The sequence below is a fragment of the Hibiscus syriacus genome, unplaced genomic scaffold (genome assembly GCF_006381635.1).
Source record: "Hibiscus syriacus cultivar Baekdansim isolate YM2019G1 unplaced genomic scaffold, ASM638163v2 tig00112072_pilon, whole genome shotgun sequence".
Taxonomy (NCBI): Eukaryota; Viridiplantae; Streptophyta; class Magnoliopsida; order Malvales; family Malvaceae; genus Hibiscus; species Hibiscus syriacus.
The window spans coordinates 1104892-1118656 of NW_024063249.1; the positions used below are offsets into that span (position 1 = coordinate 1104892).

At 33.9% G+C, this 13765-nt stretch overlaps 1 pseudogene; it reads left to right on the plus strand.

Moving 5' to 3' along the window:
• Positions 1–11349: 11349 nt before the first annotated feature.
• LOC120174387 lies at positions 11350–12355 on the plus strand (annotated as a pseudogene).
• Positions 12356–13765: the final 1410 nt, after the last annotated feature.

The window sequence follows — 13765 nt, forward strand, 5'->3', positions numbered from 1 at the left end:
CAATTGCAAACTTCCTCTCATACTCTCTCAGTGTCGTTCTTCACTTCTTCCCCTATCAAAATTTCAGTCGCCTCTCCCTTCTTCACAATCGACTGACAAAACAAAAGGGAAAAGAAGACCTTCCCCGAAGCCTTACCTCCTGATGCTATACTCGACTCTTCGATGATGAGATCGCAACGAAGGAAACTATATGATACAGGTAAGCCCGAACAACCCTCTTTATCTCTTACTCTCTTTATTTTTAAAAACCCTTATCTAAAATTACACTTATAGTCTACATGCAAGCCCTCCGAGAGATCCCCAACGCCGACCAGAACTGATCCCTCGCTTCGCAACCCGATGAAGAACGAAAACGACGCCTAATGTACGAAACTAGACCCTTCTATATTAATTCATTTAAAAACCGTAACAACAAAATGAAACCTTGCTGAAATATTTCTTTCTTTTTTATTTTCACGAGAAATGAAACAACGTACTTGCTGAAAATGAAGAAAAATAAAGGACCTTTGAACCTAGGTTTTTTTTTGTTTTTTCGAATGGATATTGCTTCGTTTCATTTAGTTGCAAAATAACACATGCACACACACAAAAACTAGAAAACCAAAAAGAAAACCCAAGAAGAATACCTCAAGAATCCTCGTATTTCTATTGTTTTCCCTATTTTTTTAATGACAATATTACATTTTTTTTTCTCTTTTACATTGATTTCCTTTTCGTTTCAAGGAAAGAGACCCACCAAGACTCTTGTTACCCTTGTTTCCCCCTGTCTTGTTTTGGTGTTCTTTGTTGTTTGAATGGTTCCCCCTGTGTTTTTTGTGTTTGTTCCTTGCCCTCCTTTTGCTGGTTATCTCTCGTTGATATGTGTTTTTTGTTTCTCTTCCTTCTCCCCATTCTCTTCTCTCATCGTCCCCTTTTCTATATTTTCCACCGAATTCTGCTTGTCTTCTTCTTTGATTTTCTTTGTTATTTGGTGAGATTTTGATAGGTTTAGGTATTGACTTTGATGACATTTTCGGTGGCTAATTATGTTTGTTGACTTTGGAGATATTTGGCTATGGATTTGTTGCAGGTTTCACGTGATATGCTGAAGATGGCAATTTGGAATGGTCACGGTCAGGTCTTTGCTAAACACGGGTTTGGATCCGGGTCTTGGGCTTGAACCGGGTTGTAACTTGTAATGGGTCTCAAAGCCTGCAAATGTAAAATACAATAATTAATAATAATTAATAATAATAATAATAATATACTATTAATATTTATAGCTCGGACAAAAACGGGTGTCTACAAATATAATCTATTATTTTATAATATTTTAAATCACATATTGTTTATTAATAATATATTATTATTATTATGATCTTATATTAGATTTATTTAATAATATTTATTTAAATAATATTTTATATTAAAAGTATTTAGTGACTTTTTTAATTCTCATGTATAAAATATTATAAAAATAATATCAAATTTATTATTTAGCCTACTTCTATTATACCTTAATGACACATGTTCAAGACTTTTTATACATTTCAATTTTATTTTTGTGCCAACAGTGATCAAAAGATGTATAAATAATAGTGTGAAAATTAACGTAGTAGAGAGAGGTTAGTGCAATAGTTGAGGTGTGTTTCTATTAGCCTGTCGAATGCAGATTCAATTCTCCATACTCTCATTTATGCTCTTTCATTAGTTTTTCACTTAATCGGGGTGGTGTTACATTCACCACCTGATTTGATAAAAAAATATTTAATAAAATAAATATTCTCCAATCAAGTGATGACACGTGTCACCATCGGATTGAAAGATTAATTTATTGAATTAAATTTAAATTGGGATTAAATAAATAATATATAAGTATTGAGGATTAAATCTAGAATTATTCCAATTTTTTAACTACCACATCAGTATTACCGTCAATTGTTATTTAGTGGTTTAATTGACAATAATTAAATAATTAAATAGTCTGATTGATAAAACTAAAAGATTGATAATAAAAGTAAAAGGACTAAATAATTGAGTGGTCAATGTTATAGTTTCCTAAAAAAGAATCATTTGGACAATCAAAGCGGTTTAAGTTTTGGGCTTCCCGTTTCAATAGTAAATGGAACTAGGCAGGCTGAAAGAGGCCTATTATTTGTCTAAGCAGCAGAGTTTTTATTATGGTTGTAAATGAGACGAGACATAGTGCGAACTACTCGAGATCGATTTAGTTAAGGCTCGATAATTACTCGGATCGAACTCGACTCGAATTCTTAACGAGCCGAAACAAACTACTTGATACTCGACTCGAAAAGTTCGTGAACAGCTCGAAAATATATATTAAGATTTTATTTTTAAAAAATAAATTATTAATAATATTAACATTTATGTGCTGATTTTTTTTAAAAATACAATAAGGATTTCATGTATTTAAAGTTCAAGTTTAAGTTTGAGGATTTAATCTTGTTTAGTTTAAGAATTTTTTTTTCATTTCGAGCCTATTCGAGCTGCTCACGAGCTTCAGTTCAAGATTTCGAGTTCGAGTCGAGCTTAAAAATTTTAAACTCGCGAGTTTTCGAGTCGAGTAGAGCTCGACTCGGTTGGTTTACTGATACATGCACCAGAGTCCATAATACATGCTTCTTTGGACTAATGTTTTTACTCGAACCTATTAGAAGAACAAAGTCTCAAAGATTCAAAGCATATCTATTCGGTAAGTATAATGTGAATGAATAATTAAACGATTCTAATGTTGCTCCCTTTAATGTTTCAGATTCGAGGTCGAATCTTTTTGAAGAAAGGGAGGACGATACATGCATCACAATGCTCACATCAAAGGAAGAAGTAATAACTCTTCCAAATGATCCACTCGTCCAAGCATTGGAAAAGAAGATCAGAAGAGAAGCAGACTTACGATGACTTTTTGAATGGTATCCTGATCTTATTTAGTCAATATTTCTTCTGGAGATACGACCGCCTGTCTCTTATCTTTCCAACGGTTCTTGAATCGTATCAATCCGATATCGGGAACTCAAGATATGGCTATTTTACTGAAGATGGTGCATGCAGAAAATCCTATACGGGATTTTGTAAATATTACGAATTTTCAATATTTTTATGATTATTTGTAATATAACCTAATATAGGATGATGCATTATCTTTTAGGATTAGATTTATATTTATTAGGAATTAAGGTTGGGTTAAAATATTATCTTTAGTTATTATTTTATTAGGAATTAGAGTTAAGATATGTTTAGTTTATTATTATTTTATTCAGTTATTTAGGACCTTTAGAACTCAGCCCCTATATAAAGGAGGCTTCATTAAACTTTTTAATTCACGATTTCTTTGATTAATAATACAACGAGAGTTCGTTTTGCAAGTGATTGCCTTGTGCCTTCGAAGCTTCTTCTCCTTGAGTTCTTTCAAGTTCTTGTGAGGGAGATTAATCTTCACACTCCAATTTGCCTTTTCATCGCGACTAGAAGGGTTAGTTAGAGCCATATTATCATGTTTGCCTTTTCATTGCGACTAGGAGGGCTCGATAGGACATTATCCATCGATTTTCCACATATCCATCCACGTCATCAATCATCTTTACCATTCACTTCATAAGGGAGATCTTTGATTTCTTGGTTATCTTATTTTATTTGCATTCCTTTATCTTTCTTTATCTTGTTTTAATCTTATTTCTTATCTTGTTTCTAGCACCAAAAAGAAACCCTAAAGAACCCTATTTATTACCGCCACCTTCCCCATTCATCCCTTATTGTTCTTCATCGAGTCTTAGATCTTTTCTAGGTTTGATTCTTCAAAAAAGCAACATTCATCAATCCGCCACCGATTCCCTATCAATTGGTATCAGATTTGGGTCGATTCTTGGAAAGAAGCAAGCAATCTTGCTTGTTCTTGCACACAAAACCGTCAAGGTATCCCAACGGAGCTAGTCCAGAAAAGATTCATTGTTTCAGGTTCTTTTTATTTAATTTTAATTTAGATTCAATTACTTCTTATTAGTTTGCTATTTTTTTCAAACAAAAAAAACAAAAAAAAAACAAAAAAGCCAAAATTTCAAAAAATTACAAACAACGGTATTTAGGGCTGATTTTATCCAGATATCATATTCATCCTAATATAAATCTCCAGTCCGAAATTCACCCAAATCGGAGTTCATTAGAGCCTTCAAATACATTCTTCAAGTTTCATCGGCAGATTTGGTCTACGATCTTGTCAAATTTCTTGAAAATTCTACAGGATTAATTTCGTGGTGAAAATTTCCAGATTGAAACTTCATATATTGAAGATCATTTACACAAAAAATCATAATATTTGGAGATCAAGAACACCTTCGAACAAAGTGATCAAGAAAAATAGATTGTTTGAGGACTCACCGTTCAACAAAGTCCACTGGATACTACTGAAGGTATTTGGTTCTGAAATTTTACAGGTAGTTTCTTGGCTCATTGAAAGACATTCAAGAATTTCCCCAAAATTTTTGGACACCGTTAAACTCCTCAAAAACGTTTCTCAAGTTGATCCAGCGTTTTCCAGGTTTCTGGGTTGGTTCTTTTTTTTTTCTTTGACTCTTAGTGCTTTAAGTTCTTTTGTTTTTTCTTTTTATTGTTCTTGTGCATTATATAACACATTATCTTTCTTGTGTTAGTAGGACTAAAGAGTTTGCATACTTCTTCCTTCTTTGCATGCTCGTTCTCTTGGAGTCTAACCCTTGTTTGGCCTCTTAGAACTTTTAAGTTTTTTCTTATCGCCTTTGCTAGTAATCAAACTCCGATACGAACTGTGGAAGACTACTTGGTAAAGTGAGTTTTAAAGAGTACAAGATCGGCTTAGTTGCCTCTCGTTGTGTTACTTTCTTGGAGTGACTTGTGAGGTTTCTTGCTTTGTTGAATTTTTTTCCTTTTAATTTTATTTTACTTTAAAATTTTGTTTTGAGTGTTATGATTTCAGGATGGGCGACATTAACAACAAGACACTTACGGATATCTTAGCCACACTTACCCGAATCACGACTCAAGTTTAAAGATTTGATGAAATCGTGAGAGAATGACAAAAACCACAACTGGATCTACCAAACCAGAATCCAAGACCTAACAATGCTGAACTTTTGGTACTCGGGCGAGAACAACCACGTTTTCAAGCACCCGAACTCTTTGCAAAACCAAAGTTCACGATCCCGTCTTTCAAAGGAGACAATGATCCAGACAGGTACATCGAATGGGAAGGAAAAGTTAATCTCATGTTCGCACACCATGACTGCCCCCAAGCTAAACAAGTTCACCTCATCACCACACAATTCGAAGGATATGCTCAAACTTGGTGGATGCAAACAAGGAAAAAGATCCAGAACTTCCAAATTCCAACAATCACTTCTTGGAACGACCTCAAACAAACCATGAGGAACCGATTCCTACCGACACATTATACACGAGAAGTTAAACAACGACTACACCGACTTCGACAAGGTAGAAGTTCAGTTGAAGATTACTACAAGGAGATGCAGTCCTTACTCAATAGGGCTAACATAACCGAAAAAGAAGAAGTCACCATGTCAAGATTCGTCGTCGGCTTAAACTCAAACATCACTGATCTTCTTGATCTACAAGGGTACGAAAACCTTGAAGATACACTAAAGAAAGCAATGACAATCAAAGCACAAATCCAAAAGAGATCTCGATTCAGTGAACATTACCAAGGTACTTCAACCTCTTACCAAGGTAATCCTTCAAATCCTTCCTCATCTTCTACTCCATCTTCTTTGAAAAAGCCAAGAGATGACAAACCTGACAAGGAGAAAGAAAGACCAGCAAAGAATGACACACTTCCAGTCCCTAAAGATCAAATGATAATTTATGAGGAGGTAGGGAAAGCAAAAAAAGAAAAAGTTGAGAAAGAGGCAAAAGCAAAAGAGGTCACTAGTTATAAAAGCCAAAAGAATAATGACCCATGGGAGGTGAGTGAACCTAAATGTGAGAAGAAAAAAGTGACTCAAAATCTATGTGTGAGCACAAAAGAATTGAGAGAGAACCTTCTTTACAAATAACCTTTCATCCTTGTTCGCTTTAGGGAATCAATTGTTTCGATTTTTAACATTAACAAGGATTTGCCTAGTGTGTTTTCATCTCTTTTACAGGATTTTCGAGAAGTGTTAGGCGATCTACCTAATGAACTACCACTGAAAAGAGGAAAACAATGCCAAACCAATCTAATTCAAGGTTCCATCATACCTCGTCAAACATACAATCTCGAAGAAACCAAAGAGTTGGATTTGTTACAAAAAGGCTACATCCAGGAAAGCCTTAGTCGTAACGGCATCTTAATGACGAAACATGATTTGAATAACACTACAGGCTTTATAGTTCGTGCAAAGGAAATCCATGTAAATGATGAAATAGTAAAAGCAACACGAGACTGGCCCACACCATCTTCCATAGCCAAGAGTTGTCGAATAATATTAGGTGACCCTCCTGACGGGTTACCACCTGAAAGCCCTAATCACTATGCCATATCAATGAAGAGTCACGATTTACGGGAGTCCAAAGGTAAGTATTTTATTACTCATTTTAATGACATTGTAACATACTTATTCTCCTTCTTACAAGGTAAGGCTCATGAAGTTGTCATCCATACTAAACACAACTCCTTTATGTGCGTAGCTGGCATAGGTAAGCAAAACACATTAGACGATGCACTACCACGAAGGTATACTCTTAAGCATGCTACTATTCCAAGAATTGAACATATAAAATATGTATATCACGATAACTCGGATATTTCTGATATTTCTTCCCATACTTTTAAAAGTACTTTTAATGAGTTTGATCTTGTATATGAGTTTCCTTGCCAACTAAACAGGTTCTACAATCCACAAATCTCCTGCCGAGAATTATTAATTCATGAACCACACTTAGGAGACTTAAGGGATTACTTTAACAAACCAAATGACATGGTTTTTAAACACTCATTCTCACCACACACGAATAAAACCATGGAGAAATTATCTGAAAAAATCATACATAAAGCAAACAGTGGTCGACACTATGTTGAATTTCAACCTAAACATCAGATTACAAGACTTGTATGCAAAAGTGGATTTCAAGACTACAAGAAATCAGTTCCTACAAAGAAGAAACCTTGACTGAAACGCATAAAGACACATCACATTGATCCTGGTAAATGTTTCACAAGTTTTCCTTTCAACACATCTAAGTCTCTTTCTCTTGGATTTTCAGATTCGAGGACGAATCCTTTAGAGGAGTGGGGGAATGATACATGCACCAGAGTCCATAATACATGCTTCTTTGGACTAATGTTTCTACTCGAACCTATTAGAAGAACAAAGTCTCGAAGATTCAAAGCATATCAATTCGGTAAGTATAATATGAATGAATCATTAAACGATTCTAATGTTGCTCCCTTTAATGTTTCAGATTCGAGGTCGAATCTTTTTGAAGAAAGGGAGGATGATACATGCATCACAAGGCTCACGTCAAAGGAAGAAGTAATAACTCTTCCAAATGATCCACACGTCCAAGCATTGGAAAAGAAGATCAGAAGAGAAGCAGACTTACGACGACTTTTTTAATGGCATCCTGATCTTATTTAGTCAAGATTTCTTTTGGAGATACGACCTTCTGTCTCTTAACTTTCCAACAGTTCTTGAATCGTATCAATCCGATATCGGGAACTCAAGAAATGGCTATTTTACTGAAGACGGTGCATGCAGAAAATACTATACGGGATTAATACGGGATTTTGTAAATATTACAAATTTTCAATATTTTTATTGATTATTTGTAATATAACTTAATATAGGATGATGCATTATCTTTTAGGATTATATTTATTATTTTATTAGGAATTAAGGTTGGGTTAAAAATATTATCTTTAGTTATTATTATTTTATTAGGAATTAGATTTAAGATATGTTTAGTTTATTATTATTTTATTCATTAGTTATTTAGGACCTTTAGAACTCAGCCCCTATATAAAGGAGGCTTCATTAAACTTTGTAATTCAAGATTTCTTTGATTAATAATACAACGAGAGTTCGTTTTTGCAAGTGTTGATTGCCTTGTGCCTTCGAAGCTTCTTCTCCTTGAGTTCTTTCAAGTTCTTGTGAGGGAGATTAATCTTCACACTCCAATTTGCCTTTTCATCGCGACTATGAGGGTTGGTTAGAGCCATATTATCATGTTTTCCTTTTCATTGTGACTCGGAGGGCTCGATAGGACATTATCCATCAATTTTCCACATATCCATCCACGTCATCAATCATCTTTACTGTTCACCTTCATAAGGGAGATCTTTTGATTTCTTGGTTATCTTATTTTATTTGCAATTCCTTTATCTTTTCTTTATCTTGTTTTAATCTTATTTCTTATCTTGTTTCCAGCACCAAAAAGAAACCCTAAAGAACCCTATCTATTGCCGCCACCTTCCCCATTCATCCCTTATTGTTCTTCATCGAGTCTTAGATCTTTTCTAGGTTTGATTATTCAACAAGAGCAATGTTCATCAATCCGCCACCGCTTCCTTATCATTTACACCCCTAGTTTTTATGGCAACCAATGAAGGGGAAATGAAATACCAACGTCCAACGGTGAAGATTGTGGGTTTAACGATGAGTCCAACTCCAACCAGTTGCGGTGACGAAGGCAGAAGCAGCAGCGGGGAAGAAGACGGAGACGCCGAGTGGCCATTCAATCTATAGCCGCTACCACAACGGCCTCTTTCTCTGCTATGAGCTCCGCGATTACAAAAAGGAACAACCTTTCGAACCCAGATACAAATGATTATGTTGATGAAGCTGATGAAATAGATCAGAAAAAGCATCCCCATAAGCTTACACACTACCAACTCAAGGTTCCCAAGCTTTTTCCATGCTTCTATCTTCAGTTTTTATTAGCATTAGCTTATCTGGGTAATTTTGTGAACAATTTGATTCATATCTACGTCAAAAATATGAACTTCTAGATTCCATGTTAAGTTTTCAGTCCAACTTATGGATTGATAGTTCCCATCAAATTCATTTCCCCCAATAAGTTGGCATCTAATTCAAGTACCGGGCAGGGATTTAAATTATGGTTGTGTTGCATTTATTGCTATTGCCGAGATATTAGGTTTTATTAAGGGTATGGCGAAGTCGGTTCTGCAATAACAATTATGGAGCGTATTTCAATACGCTCAACAACTTAAAGGGACTCGAACTTTAGTAATTGTCTATTCTTGATGTTTAATATTATATATACATTCGATTACAATATATTATTCTGTGTGAACACTTGTCCTGCACTGTTCTGTTTGCTAACTGATTAGAGTCATAAGCAGCACTGTCGTAGCGTCTTTCGGGTGGGTCTTGAATTGGATTACAACTTGAAAAAAAATAGGTTATACTTGCCACTGATCATTTTAAAAAAAAATATTTAGGTTGATCGGACACCATCTTACCTGATTTGCATTTTACCAGAAATGTGTCAGGTTCGGGAGTCGGTTACAGTCAAGGAATGATTAGCACCCTTGTACTGCCCTTTCGGTACCAATTAATTTGTTGGTTATCTTAATCACGGAAATTAAAATTTAAAAACCCGATTCGAATTACTTACCTTTGATTGGTTGAAAGTATCCCTAAAAAATAAAAATATTATAAGAAATAATTAATAAATATTAAATAAATTAAAGGAGCGAAAAAAAAGTAAAAATAAAAAAATATAAATAGAGATAAAAGTAAAAAAATAAATCAAAGGAAAAAAAATGAAAATGAAAATGAAAAAATAAAAATAAAATTTAATTTTAAATTTTAAAAGTAACAAAAAAATAATAATAAGTAAAAAATAAAAACAAATAATGAAAAAAAGCTAAAAAAGAAGAAAAAAAATGAATAACTAAAAAATTTAAAGGATTCGATTGAAACACATTGAAATTGATGGATCAAATTTGTACTAAAAATGAGTTGCAAAAGAAGATAAAGAGTTAGAGGGGTTAAATTGCAAAAAATGTAAATTATAAATGGGGATCGAATTGAATAAATTGAAGATTCAGAGGCCAAATTAAGCACAGTGACCGAAATGAATTATGCTTCAAAAGTATAGAGACTGCGGAAATAATTTAAAAATCTACTAATTATAATTTAGTCCCCATATAAATACCCCAAAACACACAAAAAATCATTTCCCTCATTTTCTCAAAAACCCTTCTCCCTCATCTCTCCCCTAACCGGTCGAAGGCCGGTCACCTTCCCCGGCCATGATTCCGCAGCCGACCGCCTCCGGCCGTCGCCTCTGACGGCCGGAAAAAATCAAAATCAATAGGCCAAACGCCCTAGATCTGGGCAAAAACCCCTCGGTTCCCTTACCTTTTCGACGACTCTTCGGTTTTCGAAGGTGTTTGGCTCCTCGTGGTTCCAACGAACAACCGATGTTATGTTTTTATACTATTTTTTGCTTTGTATTTATGTGGGTTTCGAATGTTTTTGTTTCGTGTGATTTGTTGATGCTTGTTTGCTTGCTAATATTTGGTTGTTTAATGTTGGGTTATTTTGGCTTCGTTACCTTGTCTTGCTTGGCCTCACCGGGGCTTTTTATAGCCATGGTCTTGGCCATTTTGAGTCCCGAACAGGATGGGATTTGTGGGTTGTTTGCTCATCTGATATTCTTGTGCACGTCTTTCAGTCGTTCGTGATACCGGTAGTTTCGGGATGGTTCAGTCCAGGGATTTCGGCCGAAAATTATGTTGGTCGTTTGGCGCATGGCCGCCACGCGCGTAAGTTGTTTCAACTTATGTGGTGCCTTGGCTGAAGCGTGAAAACCCTAATTCGGGATTGGGTTGGGTCAGGCCCAAATCCGATTAGGTTTCTGTTGGACCCGAACATTGGACCCATTGGACCTGTAAAAAAAAGAAAATTAAATTAAATAAAAAATAAAATAATATTAATAAAATAGTAAATAAAAATAAATAATATTAATATAATATATAATAATAAAAAATAAAATTTTAAAACTATATATCATATATGCGTTTTAAAAAAAATTATTTTCAAAACCATATAATATAATATATTTTCAAAAATATTTTAAAACTATATATTATACATATTTTTTAAAAATGTTTTCAAAACTATATATTATATATGCATTTTTAAAATGTTTTCAAAAATTATATATTGTATATATATTTTCAAAAACTATATATATATATATATTCAAAATGTTTTCAAAAACTATATATTATATATATTTTCAAAATATTTTCAAAAACTATATATATATTTCAAAATATTTCAAAAACTATATATTATATATATTTCAAAAACCGATTTTTTTTAAAAAAATTATACGATATTATTATATACGAAAATGAGTGTCTATAAACACAAGCTTTTGGATGAGGTTTTAGAGAAAAACTTAATGATTGTGAAGGATTGCAATGTTCCAGATGATGATAGTTTGGGAAACAATATCGGGGTTCGTTTATTTAAAAATTCTGCTCCTGGGATAGTATTTGACCATGTAGGTGACTATGTTTTTCGCTCGTTGTCATCTCTTGCTGCAGTTAAGAGAACATTTTACAATTTGCTTTTTTCAACCTTTTCCTTGTCTCTGTTGCTAGTATATCAGTCTCGAGTGTTCGATTCTGGATTCGGAGTTTAGTGAATGGGAAAATAGTAGAACCCTTTTTCAAGAACAAACGAAACTTTTCTCATGGATTCTATTATTTGTTTTGAAGAAATTTTTACATTTTTTATAGGATATCAGATGTATTGATGATTGGTGTTGATATGGCAATGTGTTTGTGCATTTGGTTTTCCATAGGTGATGGTATTTTAAGTATGTGAATCATTTGTTTGCTATCAGATGAAATTCAAGGACCCAGAAAGAAACCTAAAATCCTTCCCGGAAGAGGGATCGATGAGAACTCGATAGAGGTTCGCTTGTAGTCTTGATATCGCTTTTGATTCCGTTAACTCTTTTCTTCTCCCTTTTCACTTTGGATGAATCCCTCTTAATTTAAATCCGCCTATCATGGTGGCATGCAGTTTAGACGACAACTACGGTCTATAGCTGTGACTGAAAGGATATATTGGCTGCTGCAAGAGATGCAAGCCACAAAGCACTAGCTAGACTAGAAGCTAAAGATGCAGCAGCTAGAGAAAAGGCCAAGAAAGAAGAAGCAAGAATCGCACAACTGAAGAAGATAAGAGGAGAGAAATGGCTACCTTCAATGGCTAGAGAGATGCAGGTAAATCCCAAGTTTGAGAAATCATGATCTCCGTTGCATTTTCAGTCATCTAATCTCCTGTTTTCGTTTTTCGTTTTTCGTTTTCTGGATCAGTTAAGCAAACGTTCTGGTCAGCAGATATAGGCCAATCACTTGAAGCTGTTTAGATAGTTGTTTTTCCGTTATGAATATTACTGATTCGTAACCTAGAATGACAATGCCTCCCGTTCTTCCTCTACTTTTATGTTACATTTAACTTTTACATGTTCTGTAATAGTCTGTTTTCGAAATAGGAGGATGCAAGCTCCTCTTAATCGAGTTTTTTCGTACATGTAATAAGTACAAAGCATAGGATGAGTTATCAATGTTTCAACCATTTCGCATGGGGAAGCACAATTGTTTCCACTTTGTGGTAATACTAACTGTAACATATATAGAAAAAGGTTTGAGTTTTGTTATACCTCTTCCGGATATTAGCATCTCTGGAGAACAAACTTGCAATGAATGAGTACAGAAAAGAGTCTTCGGAATGCGGAATCTCAATCGGAGTTTCAAACGCCCAACATCCTTCGAGCGCTTCGAAAGAAAGATCTCGAAGACTTATCGACCTGACTTTTGATAGATCCACATGACCAGCTAGAACCAAATCCACCACTGAATATATGCCTATCAACCTATTAGGGGTGTTTAATAAGTCGAGCGGCTCATGAGTAGTTTAAACTCGACTCGGTCAAAATTTGGTAAAAGCTCGATTCGGGTTGACTTGACTCAAACTCGACCCCAATTCAAGTACTTAACGAGTTGAGTTGAGAAAAATCTAACTCGACTCAATAAGTTCGTGAACAACTCATTAATTTTTTATATATTTTTTAACAGTCATCTTAAAAAATTATTAATTCAAAAAATTATTAATTTATTCATAGATAATAAAAAAAGATGATATCTGTTAATTTTCTAATAAATAACAAAAAAAATACTAAGTTATTAATTAATATTTTATTATTCTAAAAAATCAAACCCTATTTATTATTTTAATATTTTGTGAATTGTTACTTCGGAGTTTAAACTTTGAAATTGATTCATACACTTTTTGATAATTTTTTTGTTAAATTTATTAATTTATGTTTATATTAATCTCTATATAGTATAAGTAGATTTTATCTATATTTAAGAAAACAAGGTAATTTTTTTGTGCATTTAACGAGCAACGAGGCAAGCAACAAGCTTAATTAGCAATGAGCAATGAGTCGAGCAATAAATATTTTATTGAGCACATGTTGAGTAAAATTTTAACAAGTTTAATGAACAATAAATCGAGTCGAGCAATAAAATTTTTAAGAGCACGATTCGAATACTGTCTAACTCACGATCGACTCGCTCAATAAGAACCCTTAATTATAATCATATAGTTAACACACACTAGAGACCTCTATAAAACCTCTTTAGGATGACTGAGAGACGAGAAGTGACATTGATGAAATTACCTTACCTTAAACTCTTTTTTGCATATTACACACATTTATTAGCACGAACTAAATTATTTTAGTTGTTAAA